This window comes from Rhinatrema bivittatum, chromosome 1, assembly GCF_901001135.1.
Source record: "Rhinatrema bivittatum chromosome 1, aRhiBiv1.1, whole genome shotgun sequence".
Taxonomy (NCBI): domain Eukaryota; kingdom Metazoa; phylum Chordata; class Amphibia; order Gymnophiona; family Rhinatrematidae; genus Rhinatrema; species Rhinatrema bivittatum.
In genome coordinates, this window is record NC_042615.1 from 309,722,849 (window position 1) to 309,745,480 (window position 22,632).

At 42.7% G+C, this 22,632-nt stretch overlaps 1 protein-coding gene across 2 annotated transcripts in view; it reads left to right on the forward strand.

The window, feature by feature from the left end:
- DNAJB14 (DnaJ heat shock protein family (Hsp40) member B14) overlaps positions 1–22,632 on the forward strand; it is a 52,074-nt gene that overhangs the window by 18,387 nt on the left and 11,055 nt on the right. The window lies entirely within an intron of this gene.

Sequence of the window (22,632 nt, forward strand, 5' to 3'; positions counted from 1 at the left end):
TTTCACATATGTAGAGGGGGTCTGTGTTCCGAACCTGTGGCTGTCAGCGGGTTCGACAACTGACGCCTTCTTATTAGCGTGGACCCTAATTTGCATACTGACTTGCGCACCCAGGAGAGGGGGTGCTCGTCTCAGAGCACCGGCTCTCCTGCGCAGTTTACTGAATTGGCCTGATAGAGAGGGTGGTTGTTGTTTTGAGTGCTGGCAGTTAGCATTTTAGGGTTTGCTAGATAAGTTATGTGTCTGGTAGTGGAAGGAGTGTGTATTGCCTTTACTGAGGTGACACAAGAATTCAGTTTTTTTGGAGGGATGGTGATTGATAAGGGTAAAAGTCCTAGTTCTGCTCTGCATCCTTTTGTTTGGTGTTTCTGTGGATGCAAGGTATGTTAATGGAGCTCAAGGTACAGCGTTTGTATTAGAGCAGCACTTCTCAACTGGTGTGTCGCAATGCACCGGCAGGTGTGTCGCGTGCTCCCGATCTCTCCCGCTGCTCTTCCTTTCCTGCTGCCGTTGCCGCCGGGCTATCAGTACGTTCAAGCCCAGTGGGAATGGCAGCAGTGCTAGAAGAAGCTTTGGCACCTGCGGCTGGCCTTTTCTTCTTCCTGCGCCCCCCCCCCCCCCCCCGTGACCCGGAACAGGAAGTGATACACGGTGCGCGGTAAGGAGAAAGAGCCATGCCATGTGGAAAAGTAGCAGCGGCGGCGGCAGCAGCATTGGCCCCCGAGCAATCGAAGCAGCCGGTAATCGGGAAAGGAGACAGCAGCTTCAGCCTCCCGCGATCGATGGGATTCTTCTTTCTTGGCTGGCGGGGGCTGGAGGAGGAGGCTGCTGCAGCTACCATTTGTGCTCGGGGGGGGGGGGGGGGAGTGAGTGAGAGAAAGAGAGAGAAGCAGCCAGCCTGTGTTTGATTGAGAGAAACTGGTCAGAGAGCTGATGTGTGTGTATGTGCGAGACAATGAAAGTGACTGCTCAGGGAGATGACTGATGTGTATGTGAGAGTGTGAGACATTAGTCAGGGAGGGGACTGGCGTGTGTGTGTGTGAGAGAGAAAAAGCATGGAAGTGAGAAATCTGGGTATGGGAGAAAGCATGGGAATAAGAAGCCTGGTGTTGTGGGAGTGAGAAGCCTGATTATGTGAGAGAGAGCATGGGAGTTGGAAGCCTTTGTGTGTATGCATGCATGAGAAAGAGACTGGTTGGTAAGGTGACGGTGTGTGTGAGAGAAAGAGACTGGTGTGTGTGAATGTGAGAGAACGTGATTCAGGGAATGAGAAGCTTGTGCATGTGGAGAGTGAGCATGGAAATGAGAGAGAGAGGTGTGTGTGTAACAGAGAGAAAGTGATTATGGGAATAAGAAGCCTGTGCATGTGAAGAGAGTGAGCATGGGAGTGAGAAACCTGGGCGTATGTGAGACACAGCATGGGAGTGAGAAGCCTGTATATCTGAAAGAGAACATGGGAGTGGGAAGCGTGTGTGTGTGTGTATGGCATGAGAGAAACTGTTCAGGAAGGTGACGTGTGTGTGTGTGTGTCAAAGACTGTTTGGGAGATGATTGGTGTGTGAGAGACAGAAACTGGTCATGGGGGCTTGACTGGTATGGTGTGTGTGTGTGTGAGAGAGATGGGCATTAAGGAAGAGGACCATGAGTATAGAGCTTAGCCTCTACTGCTGCTTCTACTGTTTGCTACGGCCTGCATGGAAGAGGAGTAGGAGAGCTGCTGGAGGGGGTAAGTAAAGGTGGCCTTTTAAGTTTATTTTTCTTGATTGACTGCCATTTTAATTATTTAATATTACGTGATGTCTGCTTTTTTGAAATATTTTATTGGTGTTTGGAGAATTTTTAATAGTTTTTATGAGTTTTTAATTGTTGGATGTTATTCTGTTCATAGCTGTTTTGAAACATTTATTCTGCTTATTAGTGTAGTTTTACAATTATTTTTGTGTGGGGATCTATAGCTGCTTGCTAGATCTGTTTTCCTAATAAGAGGTGTATTGGTTTTAGGGCCTGATTTAATATTTGTAGTGTTGCCTTTTCATAGATAGGGTTGCTCTTGTTTAATGAGTGCAATCCATAATACAGGTGTAACTGTGTGCGGCTTAGTTTATGTGCATTACTACAGATCCTGGGAGTATGTTAGGTCGGTTCTGTGTCTGTTACCGAGATGAGATATTTTACTAGCATGTAAGCGTTTGTATCAGTCTTATTTGTTGTGTTTTCTCAAGAGGACATGCATTGGTGGTAAACTGCTGTCTTTTCATAAGTAGGGCTATTGAGCCTGGAAGTAGAAGGAGTTTGAGTTGCTGTTACTGAGATGACACCAGAACCAGAATATCTTTTTTTTGTAGGGTGAGTTGTATGGGGAATGTCATAATTCTGCTTTACATCCATTATTGTGGGTCAGGGGGGTTCCCGTGGATGCAACCTGTACTTTTACATCTAGCCCCGTGACGATCATGGATCAGTGTGATGCATGTGAGAACCATCTGTCAGGTGTGTCCCGACAGAAAAAAGGTTGAGAACCACTGTATTAGAGGACTGAATCATTCTGTACAGACTTCAGACTTCACTTAAATGTAGAAGGATTGGTTGAATGATGCTTTGGAATAATTTTAATGGGAATTTTACTGGGTGGTTAAAACTGGCAGACTGTTTCTATATTTTATAGAAGGCCCTTTGGACTTTTCCTTGTCGTGTCTTTATAGTCGACGTAAAGCTTGCAGGTACCCTTACTTTGAGACAAAGACATTTATAGTCTAGGGGTGTGCTCTTCTCCCAGGGCAAGCAGGATGGCAGTCCTCACATAGGGATGACATCATCAGATGGAGCCCTGTCACGGAACACTTTTGTCAAAGTTCTTCTCCCTGGGCCCTCTTCACAGGCAGCTCGATGGAAGCCAATGCCACTGCAGTATCGGTGCCAGCATCGGTCAGGGATGCCCGTTGGTGCCGGTGTCAATGTTTCCCTCTGTGCTCGGTCCGGTCTTTCCCTGGCACAGAGGATGATGACACTGGTGTCCTCGATGGAGTCTGTGACGGACGATCACCCTGTCCACGGTTCTCCTGGCGAATCGTCTCAGAGGTCGATGGACCCTCCACGGTCGGTGGTGCTTGAACTGGCGTCGATGGAGCAGTCTGTTTTGAAGCAAACAACTGCTCCATTTTGTCCAGGCGAGTGCGAAGGCCTTTGGGGGTCATTTGTGCACAACTAGGGCATCGACGAACATCGTGCGAGGGGCCTAAGCACAAAACACATACTTCATGCGGGTCCATTATGGACATGGTCCTCGGATACTTGGGACATTTTCTAAACCCGGTCGCCTTGTTAAAATTTGTCGGGCGCACGGTCAGTGACCGGGCACCGAAGCGGTAAGCCACCAGGAACTGACCGTACAGGTACCGGAAAAAACACTTACCGAGCGTCGGAGGGAACGAAGCACGATGGGGGACCCTGCTGAGGGAAATTTTGAGAAGATAAACTTCAAATAGTTCTGCGAGGAAAGTTGTGAGAAATTTCTCACAGAGCTCCTAAACCATGAGGCAACTGCTGCACAGAAAAAAAGAGAGACTGAAGGGGGACCCCTGCTGGCTGTGGGGTTAGTGCCATGCTGGGCATGCTCAGTGGTGCCAGTCAAAGTTCTAGAAACTTTGACAAAAGTGTTCCGTGACAGGGCTCCATTAGATGATGTCACTCATATGTGAGGACTAACATCTTGCTGTCCTGGGAGAACACCTGTTACAGGTAAGCAACTCTGCTTTCTACTTGGTGGCTTAGGGACAATTTGAATTTGTATTGGGGAATTTTTGTCTTTTGCGGAAAAACATAAACTTTGTCATTAACAGATTCAGCTGTAGGGCCTCTGGCAGGCTTAAGTTCTTTTGCAAACCACCTGGGACATGAAAAAAACAACCTGATCACCTGCATACAGCAGGTATTCAATCTTGGATTTATTTAGTTTCAGGTCTGGGACTGAGGTTCTCTCCAGTAGTGTGGGGAGCTCATTGATGCAGATGCTAGAGGATAGGACTGAGTCTCCATTCCTGTTGTACTTGTGCTTCTGCCTGAAACTGTCTCCATGCTGTTTATCTTCACCTTTTCAGCTAATGGGGATGATAGAGACCCTCACTCTGAAAGCTTGTCTGCTGCTCCACACACTTGATATAACCCTGATAACATGCATGGCAGTGGCACAAAAGTGCACACCAGTGAAGCATGCAGGAAAGGTAGGAGTCCATACTGTGGGGGGCGAGAGCTATTATGGTATGGCTTGCCCCCTCCATTCCAAATTTACTCTCCATTAGCCTTCTCCTCACCCTCAAATACATCTTTCCAGAGACACCATAGTTGTGATGGTAGACTCATGGCACCGTAAACCCACCCAGTTAAGCTGGAAACTTCCTGGGGAAATTCTGCACGAAAATTTTTAAAATTCTGTGCACAAAAATTGAAAATTCTCCATACTTTATATTGGTCAAAATAACACAATATACATGACAATCTTAAAGTAATGAATTTAAAATGTAATACAGAAAAATGTTATTACTTAAAGATGCAGAGTTTTAAATATTTTGAGCAGAATTTCCTTAGAAGTACATTGTATGAATGTCCTTTCTACCCTCTCTTCTTGCTCCCCTGGCCAGTCTCCTTTCACTTTGCCTTCTCAGGCCCCTCAACTCTTCCACTATCTCTCTCTTTCCCCGCTAGGCCCAACCCCATCCACTCTATCTATGACCCCTCCCAAAGTTTGACCCCTCTCTCAGTACTGCCCCTGACATAAGCTCTCTCTGTCTTACGCTCAGTCTTTCACTCTGCCACACACACCCCCCTACACACACACACACCCCTACACACAAGCTCACAGTCTTATGCTCACATCTATACATACAGCCTCACATTCCTCAGGCATAGCGCAAAGGAGCAGGAGAGATCTACCAGGTCAAACAAAATAGCTGTGGGTGCATTTTCGAGTGCATGGTGGATTGGTTGGATTAATTATTGAGCCCAGCTATCTGTCTAGGCCTGATTTCTTCACAGCTTCTGAGGCACTTAAATAGCCAAGTCTTTGGGGATAGTCAGCCCATGGGCTGTTTTTCTCTTGCTGCACAAAAGATACTCCGGCTGCCTCGGTGGATATGACTTTGTCCTGACTCTAGTGCATACATTTTTGGGCACCTCTAAATTTCGCAGTGTGTTTTAGTCCCTTTGCTTAATGTTTTTATTTGATATGGATATGAATAGATACTTCTGGGAACATTTTTTGTTTCTTGATTGTACAGAGAAGCTGTTTACTCAAGAGTTACACTAGCAGCATCACACAGCAGAATTCCATGTCCAAAATGTCTAATATCCTTTTCTGTCACATAGTCTAGTTGGATTTGTATTTCTCTCTCTGAGGTACATGCGTGCTTTTGGGTTGGTTGTTACATTTTCAGTGGCCCAGGCTTGCCGTTACACTGCGTGCATTTTGTTCCAGTTTTTTATTTCAGATTTATGCAACCAGAAGTCTGAGAAGCCATGGCCTGTCCCACCCCCAGCAATTTGAATCCAGGAGTACTCCATTTATTGCCTCTGTCCCAGGTTGAACTTTTCAGTAACTGCTTTTAATGTTGGACCGATTAATATATTTGGACAGATGGGAAAGACATATGTACTATTTGTGTTTTTGACTCTTCTCTTGTTGGACAGTACCTCACCAGTAAATGACGTTGGAGCTGCTAACTTAATTGACTGTGAAGGGGTTGGAGGGGTACAGTATATCCTCTCTTATTTTTGACCACCAGTTTTTTATTTGGGTCAGTAAATTTGCTTTATTTACTGGCCCAGTGGCTAAATTTAGTTATTTGATCTCAACATGTGCCCAGACTCACTTACAAATGTGCTCTGAAATGGAGATGGTACACATAATCCCTCACATAATCCCTCTCCTCCATATCCCAGCTTTGTGTATTCCAAATGGATTTGAATGGGTTTTTCCCCTGGTCCCAGAGAAGTGCACACCAGGGGAATGCAATATACAACGTCCTAAGGACCAAATTCAAACTCTAGGATGGACAAACAACTCTACTTGGTGGATGCAAATGCTTAGCACCCCGAAGGAAACGAACCACATCCGGATGAGCCGCTATGGACGCATAGTCCACTTTTCCACGTAAACATCCTAACGCCGCCACTTGAACCCGGAGAGAACTGAAAGCTAGCCCTTTTGCCAAACCCTCTTGCAAGAAGGCTAGAATGTGGACTATTGAGGCCCGCCTAGGAGAAACATTCGACCTACTACACCAAGAATCAAAAACCTTCCAGACTCGGACATACGTAAGACAGGTGGAAGTTTTGCGAGCCCGTAAAAGAGTGGAAATCACCGAATCCGGATACCCCTTCTTTCTTAACTGCCGCCTCTCATGAGCCAAGCCGATAGACAAAAGCGATCCACCTGGTCGAAAAATACTGGACCCTGCTGCAGGAGATTCGGAAGAGGACCCAGACAGAGCGGCCCGTCCACTGCAAGGTTGAGGAGATCAGCGAACCACGGCCTTCGTGGCCATTCCGGAGCCACCAGCACCAACGCTCCCGGATGGGCTTCTATCCTTCTCAAGACCTTGCCTACCGGAGGCCAAGGAGGGAATGCGTAGAGCAGAATGTCGCGAGACCATGGAAGGACAAGAGTGTTCACCCCTTCTGCTCCGTGCTGTCTTCTGCGACTGAAGAAGCGCGGCGCCTTGGCATTCCCTCGAGTCGCTAGTAGATCCAAATGGGGAATCCCTTGGCGATGAGACATCAGCATGAACGCCTCGTCAGACAGCTCCCATTCTCCGGGATCCAATCTCTGACTGCTCAGAAAATCCGCCTGTACTTTGTCTACCCCGGCAATGTGTGAAGCCGCTATCCTGAGCAGATGAGTTTCTGCCCAGGCCATGAGCTCGTCCGCCTCCGTGGCTATGGGGCGGCTCTTTGTGCCTCCCTGCCAGTTGATATATTCTACCGTTGTTGCGTTGTCGGAGAGTACTCTCACCTACCGACGATGAACTAGAGGCAAGAACGTCTGCAGGGCCAAGCGGACTGCCCTGGTCTTGAGACTATTGATGGACCATTGTGCCCCAATCCTTGGTTTTCAGTCTTTATTTTATTTTTCCTAGGGATTATCACTGTTTATTACAAGAAGAACAAAAATGGTTTACCTGGAAAATGAATTTTTTTCTAATGATTTCTCCCATTTTTGTTCTTCTTGTAATAAACACTGATAAATTCCTGGGGAAACAAAACTTAAAACTAAGGTCCCTAATTATTTGTTAGCTTACATTTTTTTTTTCCCAAGAGAAAGCTGTCAAAAATCCTTTCCCTGTATTCTTGAGATTCCTCTGGCATTTTGAGAATGTTCAGATTCTTGGTGAGAGATCTGACAGGAGGGGCAGCCATCTCTATCCTAAGAGTCTCGGGCCCCCGTGATGCATTGTGGGTGGTGTCCCGCAGCCCAAGCTGGAGCCCTTTAAGAGAAGTCTGGAAAGCTGGGAAATAATCCTGGAATGCTTTTCCGGATTCTACTTCTACTCGTGTCAGTGTTTGGGACCAACAAATGGAAGCTCGCAAAAAAACTCACAGATGGGAATGGTTGAGAGAGAATTTTACCCATGGTCATGCACGCGCTCGCTCATTCTGTCTGCTTCCAGGTGAGGGGAATGGGATTGTATAGCCTCCCCCACACTGAACATATGACAGGAGACTCTGTATACACTTCATGTCTGTCATTATCTAACTAAGCATCCACATAAACAAGGTGAATTCACTAATAGTATATAGGCAAGTGAAAACCCCAAAATTTATAGAAAGCATAATTTTTCTTCCTCTGGCCTTCAGTTCCCATGGCTGTCTCTATCACCCTTTCCTCTCCAGCTTCCTCTGTTTCTCATGCATCCCAGAACTCTCTCCTATCTCGTACCCTAATCCCAACCTCCACTTCTAGTTCTGAATCTTGCGCCATGCCAGGGTAGATACTCTGGTATGCAGCCCTGCATTCGCTACTTGCTGTGGTCTCAGTAAAGGCAAAAATGTAATGTCGCTTGGGTCACTTGTTCTGTGCAGCCTGAAATCTGATAAGCAGCCCTTTCACTTTGAGACATTTCCTCTTCCCCCTCAGTGAAGAGAAAGTATTCCCTCTCTCTGATGGGGCTCATTTTACCAGTGGCAAAAGAACCTCTGTTTCTGCCCTGCCCACCCTTCTGAAAACCTGCGTTAAATATCTGGAGGCGCAGAATCTTCACGGGCAGGAGAGGTGTCCGAGTCATCCTGCCCGCATCACTGCCAAATGATATTGCTTGGGATGCTTCGCCAGGGCGAAGGGCTCTTAGTGATGGTGTCTGGTGTTTGCCAGAGACAGCAATACCAGCAGAAGCACTCAGAGGTTCCTCTTGTCTGAAGATCCTGCCCCTCTGGAATGGTAAGGTAGGTTTCTGCGGAGAGGGGCAACTTAATGCTTGCGTGGGGGTCGGAAGGGAGCTTTCTCTTGGTTGGGCCTTTGGAGGGAGGAAATTGCTCATGCTTACCAGCAAGGCCAGTTCGCAAGGGCGATTTGAAGCCGCAGCTAACATGGATGTTAAACCTGTTTTGTGTAGCAGCAAGGCCATGGTATTGAGGGCTGTAGCTAACATTTTGGGCATAGCATGTTAAGTTTTATTTTAGTGTACACAGGTAAAACTTTTTTTTTTTTTTTTTTTTTTTTTTAAACCAAGAGTTTTTATTGCACAGGTTGTAGTAGAGTTTTTAGAGCAGAAAGTGGCCAAGGGTGGAAAAAACATGTGAAGCTTCATTGATTAAGAAAAAATTGAGGCAGGAGTGAATGCTGTTTGTCTGTTGTCATTGTGCCTTATTAATTTCTCTAAGTTGCCTTCTCTCTCTCTCTGTGTTTTGGGCATGTTTAGAAGAAATGTATCAGAAGTAGACTTGCACGTATATGGCGCTGTTTTTCAATTTACTGATGCACACTTAATTTATAAAACTAAGCTTGCGACTTATGAAAAGCTGGTTGATGCAGCCAAAAAATCATCCATTGCCCACCACTTACAACCTATGGGTAATAATCTTTGCAAAACTTAACTAAAACCCCTGGTATTCCTTTTTGCAAGAAGAAGGGTGTTTTGGGGTGCCTTAACTGTGATGATTTGTTTAGTCAGAAGGTTTCTAATATTTCAATTGCATTTGCTTCAGTAACTCCATGGTATAAAGTTTTGCCTAAGGCACTGGTTAAATGGTCCTCCTTTGAAACAGCCACATTGAGTCTCTAAGGTTATTTTGTCTTTAAACTTTTCATTTTGGCCGTTGAATTCTTGTAGCGCACCCATAGTGAAGGCCTTGAAAGAAACTGTTGTGCCATTTATAACCACTGTGGTTAATTTGTCTTTGGAGGAAGGATGTTTGCCAGACTCTCTTAAACATGATTCTGTGAGACCATTATTGTAGAAGCCCAGATCTTGCTAATTAGCGACCTATTTCCTCCCTGTCCTTCATTTCTAAGATCATTTAGGAATTTGTTTTGCAACAGTCGAATGACTTTGTAAAGACTTGTGGAAACCTGGACCAATTTCGATTTGGAATCGGGAAATCACACAGTAAAGAGATCCTTCTCTCCATTTTGGGTACCATCAGAAGGGGCCTTGATGTTGAACAGCCATATGTGCTTGTATTACTTGAATTCACTGCAACCATTAGGTCCTTCTCTTCTGGATGTTATGGGATCTCTGGTACTGTTCTTAAATGGCTTACATCCTACCTCAGCAAACGATCCCAACAAATGAGGATTTGGAATGATAGTTCTAAGTGCAACCAGATATATGCTCAGGAGTTCCCCCAAGATTCAGCTCGATCAGCTCTTTTATTCAAGATCTACATCTCATCAATTTGTAAATTATTGGCTCCCCTGTGTGAGGGATTCAGATTGTATGTGGATGCAGGGCTTAATTTGGAGACAAAAAGGAAGTGGAACTGTAGAGTAGGGGGAGAGGAGGCAGGGTACAGGAAGCAGGGCTGGAGCTCGGGCTAGGTGAGACCTGTGTGAGGGGGGGAGAGGCCAAGGCCAGATTTTACCCCTCTTTCTCTCATAAAAATATGTACGGTACTCTCTCTCACGCGCACCCATACACACACGTGAACACACCCAGCAGAAGCAGTGGGACTAAGAAGCATTCCCCTCCTGTCTCTTCGACCTTGGCCATTCTCCCTCGAGGCCTCTTCAACTGTGCCGATAAAGTGCACAAAAATCAAGGACATGTGGCTGCTCTGCTTCCTTTGGGGCTCTGGAAGGCCAGAAATGATCCGTGCCACCATCGGTTCTGCTTTTTTATGCAGGGGAGCTAGAACTGATTTTCACCACCACCATCTCTGCCTCATTAGGTCCCAGAAAAAAGGTGGCAGAAGGCCATTCTGGGTTGCTCTGCCAGAAATTAATCCCCGAGTAATAGAGACAAAAGGATGTTAGATATTAGAATGGAATCCAGCCTCTCAACCTTCAAGAAAAGACTCAAGACCTGGTTGTTCATGCAGGCTTTTCCTAACTCCAATATTATTTAACTCATAACAATCAACACACATCACCACCAAGATCACTATTAGCTACCTCTCACAATGTAATTATATGTAATTATCTGGTTTTCCTTTTCCTTTCTTCCTTCTTACTCCAAGTTCTATTTTCCCCTGTTACATGTAACTGCTTTCTCCGCACTATTGTTCAAGTTTAAGCTTATTTTGCACCCCTGTTTCATGTGAACCAGCATGATGGGACTATTGTCTTGGATGTTGGTATATAAAAAAACTTAAATAAATAAAAATAAATGTTGAATTAGTGTGAGTTGTAGTGCTAAATCATCAAAGCCAGGATTGAAGCCTTGAAACTGACCCTGCTGCTCATAAGTTTCAAACTTGTGCAGTTCAACCCCTTTTGTAATTGTTCTGTGGTCTCTGCTTCAGTATCAACCCTTCCTTCTCCTGTTCCCTATAGAACAGGAGGGCAAGGGGTCTGGTTTAAGGAGCAGAGTAGCTGTTCTTTGCTCTGTCTGCTCCAGGCTAGCCCCTTCTCCTCCACTTCCTTGCAAGCTGACTAAAGGGCAGGGGCTGATGCTGAACACTCCTTCTGCTCCATTTCTTAAGTCTGAAATGGCAGAATTGCATTCCAGGCTATTCCCCCAGAAATTAAGCCCTGCGTGAATGATATCCAGTTCTTCCTCCCCACGCGGTCGTCTTCTTGGACTGAAATATCTGTGTCAGTCTGCATCTGCGCAGTTAGATGCTGGCTTAAGAACAATAAGCTATCATTGAATCTTGCAAAAACCACGATTCTGGTATTGCAGTTGGTAAACACTGCTCCACTGGCTATTGAGGAAAACTGGCAGTTCCACTGGCTGACCTTTAGAGTTAGGAGTAGTTCCAGAGGACTGGAGAGAAGCAGATGTGGTTCCTATTCATAAACATGGAAGTAAGGAGGAAGCTGGCAAAAATAGGCCAGTTAGCCTGACCTATGTGGAGAGCAAATTAATGGGATCACTGCTAAAACAGAGGATAGTGCAGTTTCTGGAATCCAATGGATTGCATGATCCAAGGCAGCATGGTATTACTAAAGGTAAATCTTGTCAGATTAATCTGATCAAGTTCTTTGATTGGGTGACTAGAGAGTTGGATTAAGGGAGAGTACTAGACAGTGTATTTGGATTTGACACAGATCCACACAGTAGATATAAATAAATTGAGTACCCTTGGTATGGAACCTAGAGGGACTGATTATTGGGTTAGAAACTGGCTGAGTTGGAGGCTACGAAGGGTTGTGGTAAATAGTTTACTCTGAGTAGAGGGTTGTTGCTAGTGGTGTGCCTCAGGGATCAGTCCTGGGACCTGTTCTTTTCAACACTTTTTTGTGAGCGACATAATGGAAGGAATGTCAGGAAAGGTTTGTCTTTTTGCCGATGATGCCAAAATCTGTAACAAGGCAGACAGCCAGGAAGGTGTAGAAAACAAGAGATGGGATCTAACGAAGCTTGAGGAATGGTCTAGAGACTGGCAGCTGAGATTTAATGCTAAAAAATGAAAAGTAACAGTATAGGGAAAGGAATGGTCAGCAGAAAAAGGGAGGTGATATTGCCTCTGTGTAGATCCCTAGTGAGACTTCATTTGGAATACTATGCACAGTTCTGGAGACCATACTTTCAAAAGGATATAAACCAGTTGGAGTCGTTCCAGGGGATTGCTACTAAAGTGATCAGTTGTCTGTTCTAAAACATATGGGGATACACTCAAAGATCCAAACATGTACACCCTAAAGGAAAGGCACGATATGGGAGATATGATAGAGACATTTAAATATCCCAATGGTTTCCATGCACAGGAGGCGAGCCTCTTTCAAAAGAAAGGAGGCTCTAGAACGATGCGGTCATGGGATGAGAGTAAAAGGGGGTAGACTCATGAGTAATCTTGGGAAATATTTCTTAACTGAGAGAGTAGTAGATGCATGTAACGGCCTCCCAGTGGAGGTGGTGGAGGCAAAATTTGTATCTGAATTCAAGAAAGCATGGGATAAATACAGGGATCTTTGAGGGAGTGATGGGAATTCTAAGAGCTACATAAATTAGATGGATGGGGCCATATGGTCCTTTTGTGCCGTCAATAGATTCTCATGTAAAGAGCCTACATATCTTCATCAATTCTAACTTATCCTTTCAGTAGCAAATTAAATCTGTGGTTAGAGCCTGCTTCTTTAAATTACAAACGTTGGGTGGTTTCTTTTAGGCCCAATTGAATTTCAATCCGTTTTCTAGGCTTTTATGCTACCTCTCCGGGATTACTGTAATTTTGGTTTACATAGAACTTCTACCGCCATGAGGACATTGCAATTTCTTCAAAACGTTACCACTCATTTGATCGCAGGGCGCGGTATTAGAGACCACACTAATTCCCCCTGTTCTCTTTGTGCTATGCTGGCTGCCAGTTGTTTGGTGAATCAAGTATAAAACAGCTGTGCTGGTGCATAGACTGCTGAGGCCGTCCCTTGGGTGAACTCAGTGCTTCACATGTATAATCCTACTCCAGCACTGCATTCCTCTCAAAGAGGGTTACGGTGTTTCTTCTATGCATATGATGCACCTGGCTGAGACCAAAGAGAGGCCTTTTTTGTGGCTGCTCCTAGAATTTGGAGTTGGCTACCCAAGAGCTTCTGCCTTATGACCTGTTTGAAAACTTTCAGCTCAATGCTTAAAACCTTCCTTTTTCAGCAGGTTTGTTTTTGAACTTGGCGATGTGATCAGTTTCTGTTGCTTGGACTGCTTTTAAGTTTAGAGGAAGTATGATTGTTTGGTTTTGTCCCGTTTTTTTTAAATTTTATTATGTACCTTTGTTTTATACATCACCTAGAGCAGGGCTTCCCAAACCTATCCTGGGCACCCCTCAGCCAGGATATCAGCACTGAATATGCAGGACATAAATTTGCATATCATAGAGACTCAATATATGCAAATTTATCTCCTGCATATCCACTATGGGTATCTTGAAAACCCGACTGTGGGCTCCTCAGGACAGGTTTGGGAAACCCTGGCCTAGAGCCTGGCACCACGCAGATAAATAAGTATTGAACATTTTAACTGAATCTGTTCCTCCAATATTCAGGGTATATACTCTCCCACCTTTAAAAAAACAAAACAAAAACAAAAAAACCCCAAAAAACCAACAACAACAAAAAAAAAAACAGAAAAGGAGATGGTAGAGAGAAGAAGCTGGAGATCCTAGAGGAAAGAGATGGCTACTTCTGCTTTTCTGACAGTTAACTTTATGCTGGATCCAGAGTGGCTCCTTCAGAATGTTTTGTTTTGTTTTGGGGTTTTTTTTTCAATTTAAAGATGTTTTATTATTTAATTTTCAAGCAAGATTTTTTCTGATGTTGCAAAGGCCACACAAATGAAAAATGATTTTGCAACTTAGATCTAGAGCATGACAATTGGATGCCTTACTCTTTCAGGGCTTTTTCAGGGGGTACTTGCTGGTACTAAGTACTGGCACCTTTTTTCTTTCACCTGCTTGAGAAAGATTTGCATCCAGTGGAGGCAGTGCATGCAGATCTTTCTCATGCATATTCATTGTGGTTATCCTGAAAACCTGGCCTGTTTGCAGCCCTCGAGGACTGGAGTTCACCATCCCTGACATAGAACAAGGGGAGGCAACTTCGGTCCTGGAGCACCACAAATAAGGCCTAGTTTTTAGGGTATCCCTAATGAATATGCATGAGATAGATCTGCATACTGTGAAGGTAGTGCATGCAGATATACCTCAAAGAAAATATAAACTGGCATGAGGTATATCTGCATGCACTACCTTCACTGTATGCAGATCTATCTCATGCATATTCATTATGGATACCCTGAAAACCAGGCCTATTTGCGGATCGCCAGGATTGGAGTTGCTTACACCTGACATGGAGGATGATTATAATTTCTCCCGGGATTGAGTCTTCGATTTTTCCCAGTATGTGGACTTGAGACCACACTTAAGTTTAGAAAGCATATAGATAGGATTGCTTTTTTTAAAATGTTTTTGTTTTAAAATTGAGGTGTGTATTTATTTCAAAAGAGATATCTTGGAAGTTTTTGTGAAAACTGTATAAACATAAAATGAAATAAAGAAAAAGACGTGCTGCCTAACATTTCAGACAAATACTAGTAGCCGCGTACCCCTTACTTAAAACAAAATTCCTTAGCTATTGAATTGCTTATTTTTTTTCTTTAAGCCTCTCCCTGTTGAGACTTTTTCTGAGAAGTTTGCTGAAAATGGAAGTAGTCTGCTTTTGACCTGATAATTATTTGAATGTAAGAAACTTTACTGTGCTGGAACTATTTCCCGTTCTGTATCCCTGGCATAGACCATGACTCAGGACTTACGCAAGAAAGCAAGAGGTATTGCATCGTCCTTTTCTCCTGTAGAGCTGTCAGTGGGGACCTTATTTGCAAAATAATGTGATACTCTGCTCAGCAAAAAGCCAGTTCTTCAACCGTGTCCCTGGTGTGCAGGGAAATCAAGAAGAGACAGCACAGAGAAGCACTACCTGCCTTCTTAGTATTGGATCTGATTTCAGCTCCAAGTTTCCCCTTGTGTACTGACCCACAGAGACCAAGTGAGAGCGAGAAGAAAGATGGGTAGAGAGGGGCCTTAATGTAACTGATTGAAAAGTCAACCAGATTGACATGCACTTACACCCAGAAGATGAACATGCCTTTATTTTCTCTTCAGTTTGGGACTTGTACCTGTCCTACTGTTGCTGCCAAGTCTTACGCCGCATTCTTCCGCTGGTGCCCTCTGTTAGGCTCGGCAGCTTTGTGCTGCTTGCTTGGAAGAAATTCCTCGATTATAGATACCGTTTATTAAAACACTGTCTCTTGGGCTGGCAGAAGTTTGGAATAGCGATTGCCATACTAACCTTGCAGTTAAAAAAAAAAAAAAAAAATAGTAATGTCTATAATGTTCACCAAAGTCATTACTGTGAATGTTGATTTCAGGAAATGCAATTTCTCATTGGCTTATTATATCTCCCATACGAGCAAAGCAGGTGAAAATTACTCTTTCTGATAAGTATCTTAAGGGTGCTGCAAGGGGCAAGCACTTTCATTGCTTATGGGAATGTCCACAACTTGAGAAGTTTTGATATATGGCAATGATCACAGTCCATGCTGTGGTCGTCTTGCCAGAGTTTTGTATACTTAATTATTTGGATAAACATTTTTATTGGGCGTTGTCATAAAATTCTTTTGGCTAAAGCTTATTTGTTAGTTAAGAAATATATCTTGTTTAATTGGTTAGAGGAGATGCCACCCTTTCTTTCTGAATGGAAAAGCGCACATGGCGAATCTGGTCTGCATGGAATTCCGCATTATTCTCTGTAGATTGTCGAAGTACAATGCTGCTTTTCGTCGGATTTGGATTCCTTTTCTTGATCATCTTCTAACAGACCTACAAAATGTATTGAAGCCTCACTGAGCTCTAGTGTGAACATAAATGGACATGCTTAGCTATAGTCATAGTGTAGATGAAGATATACTGTCCTGGACTGTATGGGATTATATATGGGGTTATCTGGGGAGTGTATGTTTGGGGTTTAAAATTGTAAAATCTTGGCCTTGCACTCTTGGTATGTACCATGTTGCAGATTATGTTTAGTCATAAAACTGTCTCTTTTTGGGGGTGCATTGGATGATTGGAACTTATATGCATGTGAGAACCATTTGAATTTTCATGACTTTTTGAAACTGGCCAAGCTGAAGGACCTCATTTTACAGCAGTGGGTACTGGCAATTTTTTGTTTTAGATAGTTCAACTGATGACTAAAATAGACAAAATCATTGGGGGGGGGGGGGGGGTAGGGGGAACCTTTTTTGGTTTATGCTTCATTTCTGAACATGTATCACTGTTCAAAATTTTTAAGAGTGCCCTTCTTTTCCACTCCTCTGTTATGAACTGGAGACAGGCCATTGCTGTGCTTCTCTTGCGGGCATCACAGTAATGCATGGTTTTGGGGGAGGATTTAGTGATACAAGCACTCTTTTTTTCAACCTTTTGCAAAAACAGGCATAAGATTCATTAGGACACAACAAGAAAATTAGAAATCAGGTATCTAGAGAGAGTTGGAGATGCGCAGGTAAGGCCAGAGAGTACGTAAAATAAGAATTAGCATTGTAGGTTAAGGAGATGGGCCTTGTGGCTTTCTGTCATTATTTTTTGGGGCTTATGACAAACATCAAGAGGATATTTAAAGGAATCCTGGCTAGCTAGCACTACTTTGCTTTCTCGTGAATTTCTTTCCTGAAGTTTTATGGTTTTACTTACAGTCCTGCGCAATCAAAACCTTTTGAAGCCGTGTAGATTATCATATTTGTGTCAAACATCTCTCCAGGTGCCTTATTTAGAAACTTTTTTTAAAATAAATATTCCAGGGATAATGTATGGTGGTATAAGTTTAAGAAAACATGCACACCCGTCTTTTTTTTTTTTTTTTCTAGAGCTTGGGTTCAGTAAAGGAATGCTGCAAGATGGAGATGCTTTCTTGGATAAATGTTGCTCATTCTGTGCATTCTTTCACTACATCATACTTCCCCTAACAACCAGTGGACAGTGTGACATTCTAGATAGCCTCAGTTCGACCCCATGCCATATTTGCTTCCTTCCTTCTCACCTGCAAATCACCAACTTTCAAACAGAGAAAAATCTGATGCCCCCTACCTGCCCAATCACTTTAGTGCAGCTAGGTCTAACCAAAGTGGTAAGGGGGGTGAAGGGCCATATATACACACACACAAACTGCAGCACAGACATTAGTACAATCTCCTAAGCTGCTTACTTCTATTGACCCAAGGTTAAAAATTGTTAGGATAAAATATAAACGAGCCTGCTATAATTGCAGCAAATGTTTAAATGTTGATTTCTGTGTTCTCTAGATTCTTGTCCAAATGTTTGCTGGCGGCCTGTGTGATTCATGTGTACACCTGCTCTGTTTGCGCCAAGATAATACTCTTTGAGGAGTTGGAGACATGGTGGCATTGTGCATGTAACACTATGGCACTCACAAGCAGTAGTATTCATATTTCTTATGTCCCTTCCTTCAAGATGCCTCAGATTTATGAATATGTATTTACAGGAGTATTTCAGGTGGAAGCTAAAAGTTCCACGGGGCGCCAGCTGTCAGAAATATCAAATTTAGTTCAGTTTTTTAAGTTATTACTGAGCAACAGTGATGACTTACTGAGGGTTGCAAAAGCACACTGCTTGAGAAAATGAGACATGACGTGCTAGGTTCAGTTTCCAGGTAAAGCCAACACACCCATCTTCAGAGCAAGCTTATTGCATAAGAAGAGAAGGAGAGTAGAAAACAGTCGAGAGTCAAGTTTGGTTAGTGCAAACTAGATTGGACCAAAACTAATCAGCTTTATTTTGTTCATCCAAGTTCTTATTCTGCACCACCTGGCTAAACTCCTGGCACTGGAATCCTCAGTCAGAGCTGGCTCATAGCTATTACTAGCTGATCTCTCCAGTTGCTTTTAGACACTTATGTTGCCTTTCTTAGTAAAGCAGCTCTGTAAATAAAAATAATCATGCTTTGAAATGTCTGTATGCAAATGGTAGAAGTCTGAATAATACGATGGGAGAATTAGAATGTATAATGCCGAATGAAGAGTTAGATATAATTGGCATCTCAAAGACCTGGTGGAAGGAGGTTAACCAAAGAGACACTTGCAATATCAGGGTACAAATTATATCGCAATAATAGGATGGATCAAATTGGTGGCGGGGTGGTGCCTTCCTATAAAGAGGGCATAGAGTCAAACAGGATAGATGTTCTACAGGAAACAAAATGCACTGTAGAATCTTTATGGATAGAAATTCCATGTGAGAAGGGGAACAGAATAACAGTGGGGGGTGTACTACCATCTACCTGAGCAGAATGAACAGACAAATGACAAAATGCTAACAGGAATTAGAAAAGCTAACAAAATTAGTAACACAGTAACAATGGATAATTTCAATTCCCCTGGCATTGACTGGGTAAATGTCACATCATGACATGCCAAGGAAGCAGAATTTCTAGATGAAATAAATGACTGCTTTATGAAGTAGTTGGTACAAGAACCAACAAGAGGGAGAGCTATTTTAGATCTAATTCTTAGTGGAACAAATGATTTGGTGCAAGATGTAATAATGTTGGGTCCACTTGGCAATAGTGATTATAACATGATCACATTTGACTTGATAACTAGGAGGACTTTAGGAAAATTTACTGCGTTAAGCACTTAATTTTCAAAAGGGAAATTGAGAAAAATGGTTAGGAAAAAATTGAAAGGAGCAACTGCAAAGTTTAAGACTTTACATCAGGCATATGCGCTGTTCAAGAATACCATCTTGGAAGCCTAGAAAAGATGTATTCTACGCATTAAACAAGGTGGAAGGAAGGCCAAATGACTGCCAGCATGGTTTAAAGGTGAGTTGAGAGAGGCTATTATAGCAAAAAAAGATCTTTCAAAAAATGGAAAAGGTATCCAGATGAAGAAAAGGGGAAACAACAAACACTGACAAATTAGGTGCAAAGCATTGATAAGGGAGGCTAAGAAGCAAAAATTCATAATAAAAAAACATTTTCAGGTACATTCGAAACAAAAACCTGCAAGGGAGTCAGTTGGACCATTAGATGATTAAGGGATAAAAGGTGCACTAATGGAGAAAAGACCATAACAGAGAGATTAAATGATTTATTTGTTTCAGTTTTTACTCAGGAGGATGTAAGGCAGATACCCATGTCAGAAGTGATATTTATTTATTTTTATTTATTTAAAAACTTTTCTATACCTTCGTTTAGTAATGTACCATCACAACGGTTTACATTTAGGCACGAAAAGGTTTGGTTTCTAGGTTATCCATAGTGCCAATATTTACGGTTACATAGATCAATAATATAATCTAAATGACAGGTGGGATGAAGTTACCAATTATATGATTGTCAGGATAATCATATATGTGTATACTATTTCCATTTAATATTTAATTATGAGTAAATAAAATAATTCTACTTTTTTATGTATATATAGGTGACTTTCAGCTGGAAGTATTTGTTGCTGTTATTCAACGCTCTCATTGTGAAATGCTTTTTTGAATAGCCAAGTTTTTAGGCTTTTCTTGGTGATTCAGAGGAAATGAAACTAACCTCTGCGAACTTGGAAGATGTAACAGGGCAAATTGACAAACTAAAGAGCAGCAAATGATCTGGACCAGAACTGAAAAATGAAATTGCAGACCTCTTATTATTAATCTGTAATGTATCATTAAAATCAACTACAGTGCTTGAAGATTGGAGGGCGACCAGTATAGTTCCAGTGGTGGTCCAGGAAACTGCAGACCAGTTAGCTTGATATCAGTGCTTGGAAAAATTATTATAAAGAACAAAATTGCTCAGCATATAGATAGTCATAGTTTAATGGGACAAGCCCAATGTGGATATAGCCAAGGGAAGTCTTGTCTCACTAATCTGCTACATTGTTTGAGGGCGTGGATAAAGGTGAACCAGTTGATAAAGTGTTTCTGGACTTTCAGAAAGCATTTGACAAAGTATCTCACAAGAGACTTGAAAAAATTAAAAATTCATGGAGGCAATGTTCTATTGAAATGGAGAAGGTACAGAGAAGGGTGACCAAAATGATAAAGGGAATGGAATAGTTCCCATATGAGGAAAGACTAAAGAGGTTAGGACTTTTCAGTTGGAGAAGACTGATGAGGGGGGATATGATAGAGGTGTTTAAAATCATGTGAAGTCTAGAACGGGTAAATGTGAATCAGTTATTTACTCTTCCAGATAATAGACTAGGGGGCACTCCATGAAGTTAGCATGGGGCACATTTAAAACTAATAGGAGAAAGTTCTTTTTCACTCAACGCACAATTAAACTCTGGAATTTGTTGCCAGAGGATGTGGTTAGTGCAGTTAGTATAGCTGTGTTTAAAAAAGGATTGGATAAGTTCTTGGAGGAGAAGTCCATTACCTGCTATTAATTAAGTTGACTTAGAGAATAGCCACGGCTATTACTAGCAATGGTAACATGGAATAAACTTAGTTTTTGGGTACTTGCCAGGTTCTTATGGCCTGGATTGGCCACTGTTGGAAGCAGGATGCTGAGCTTGATGGATCCTTGGTCTGACCCAGTATGGCATGTTCTTATTGTGGATTGAGAACTGGTTAAGATAGAAAACAGAGAGTAGGGATAAATGGTCAATGGAGAAAGGTGATTAGTGGAGTATCTCGGGGATCTGTACTGGGAGTACTGCTGTTTAACCTACAGTATTTATAAATGACCTAGAGATGGGAATAACAAGTGAGATTGTCGAATTTGCTGATACAAAATTATTCAAAGTTGTTAAATCACAAGAGGACTGTGAGAAATTGCAAGAGGACCTTGTGAAACTGGGAGACTGGGCATCCAAATGTCAGCTGGCATTTAATGTGGACAAGTGCAGAGTAATGCACATAGAGAAGAGGAACACAAATTATAGCTACCCAGTGCAAGGTTACTTATTGGCATTTGCCAGCCAGGAAAAAGATCTAGGCATTGTCATGGCTGATATGTTGAAATCATCTGCCCAGTGTGTGCTGGCAGCTGAGAAAGCAAATAGAATGCTAGAATTATTATGAAACTAATGGAGAATAAAACACAGGATATCATAATGCCTCTGTAACCCTTCATGGTGCGACCACACCTTGAGTACTATATGCAGTTCTGATCACCGCATCTCAAAAAAGATATAATGGACTTAAAAAAGGTACAGGGAAGGGCAACCAAAATAATAATAAAGGGGATGGAACAATTCCCTATGAAAAGGCTAAAGAGGTTAGAACTTTTCAGCTTGGAGAAGAGACGACTGAGGGGGAGATATGATAGAGGTCTATAAAATAATGAGTGGAATGGGTAAACATGAATCTGTTTACGCTTTCAAAAAGTACAAAGACAAGGGGACACACAATGAAGGTACTAGGTGATGTATTTAAGACAAATAGGAGAAACTACTTTTTTACTCAATGCATAATTCAGCTCTGGGATTTGTTGCCAGAAGATGTGGAAAAAGCCATTAGTGTAGCTGGGTTTGAAAAAGGTTTGGAGCAGTTCCTGGAGGAAAAGTCCATAAACCATTATTAAGGTGAACGTGGCGAAATCCACTGCTTATCTCTGGGATAAGCAGCATGAAATATCTCTACCTTTTGGGATCCTGCCAGGTACTTGTGACCTGGATTGGCCACTGTTGCAAAACAGATACTGAGCTTGATGGTCTAATCCACTATGGCAAAACATATGTTTTTTTATAGTCCTTCATTGTTTGCATTTTCTCCTAATCATTCTTGTGTTAGGTCCAAAGGTTAGGATAGCTGTGAGATGACTGAATGTCAAAGCCACATCTGCAAGAGACTAGGTGAGAAAATGATATTGATAACTAACAGTTTGAGTGTTTTTGAGGAACAGCAAGGGATTCTTGGATGTTGCAAAGAGACACCATACCTGAAAGCCTCTGATTTTTAGCTGGGAATGGCTGTGAAATGCATGCTGCTTTGTCTGTGCAGTGGTGGCATCCTAACTCATGTTGCTTAGGTCAGCTGACCCTAACACCTTCCCTTTACATCCCGCATCAGTAGTTCAGATGCAAATCTGTTGTCCCCACTTCTCCCCGCCTCCTTCATTATTTTAATGTATAAGACCAGGGTGTGTATGTGTTTGGTTTTTTTGAGGCGGAGGTTTAATCCGCCTGCATGATACTAGTGCTTACATCATCCTGTCCTCAGTGGGGTCGGGTGGCAGGGTGTTAACACCCTCCCCACCCCTGGGTATTGTACAGGTTCCCAGTCTCGGCCAAAAGACCAATAAAGGACCAGCTCATAGCTCAAAACCCAAGAAGGCCTGCAAGAATTTAGGAGGCCAGCATTGGAATAAGTTGGTGACCTCTGTCCCCTGGGCATCTGTTCAGGGTACTGTGGAATGCATTTCATTTTTGCATCATGCTGGTCATAAGACCACCATTACTGAGGCTGTGCAAGGCAGGAAGTTCCATGGACAGTAAGTGTTCTGTGTTTTTTTTTGTTTTTTTTGTTTTAAAG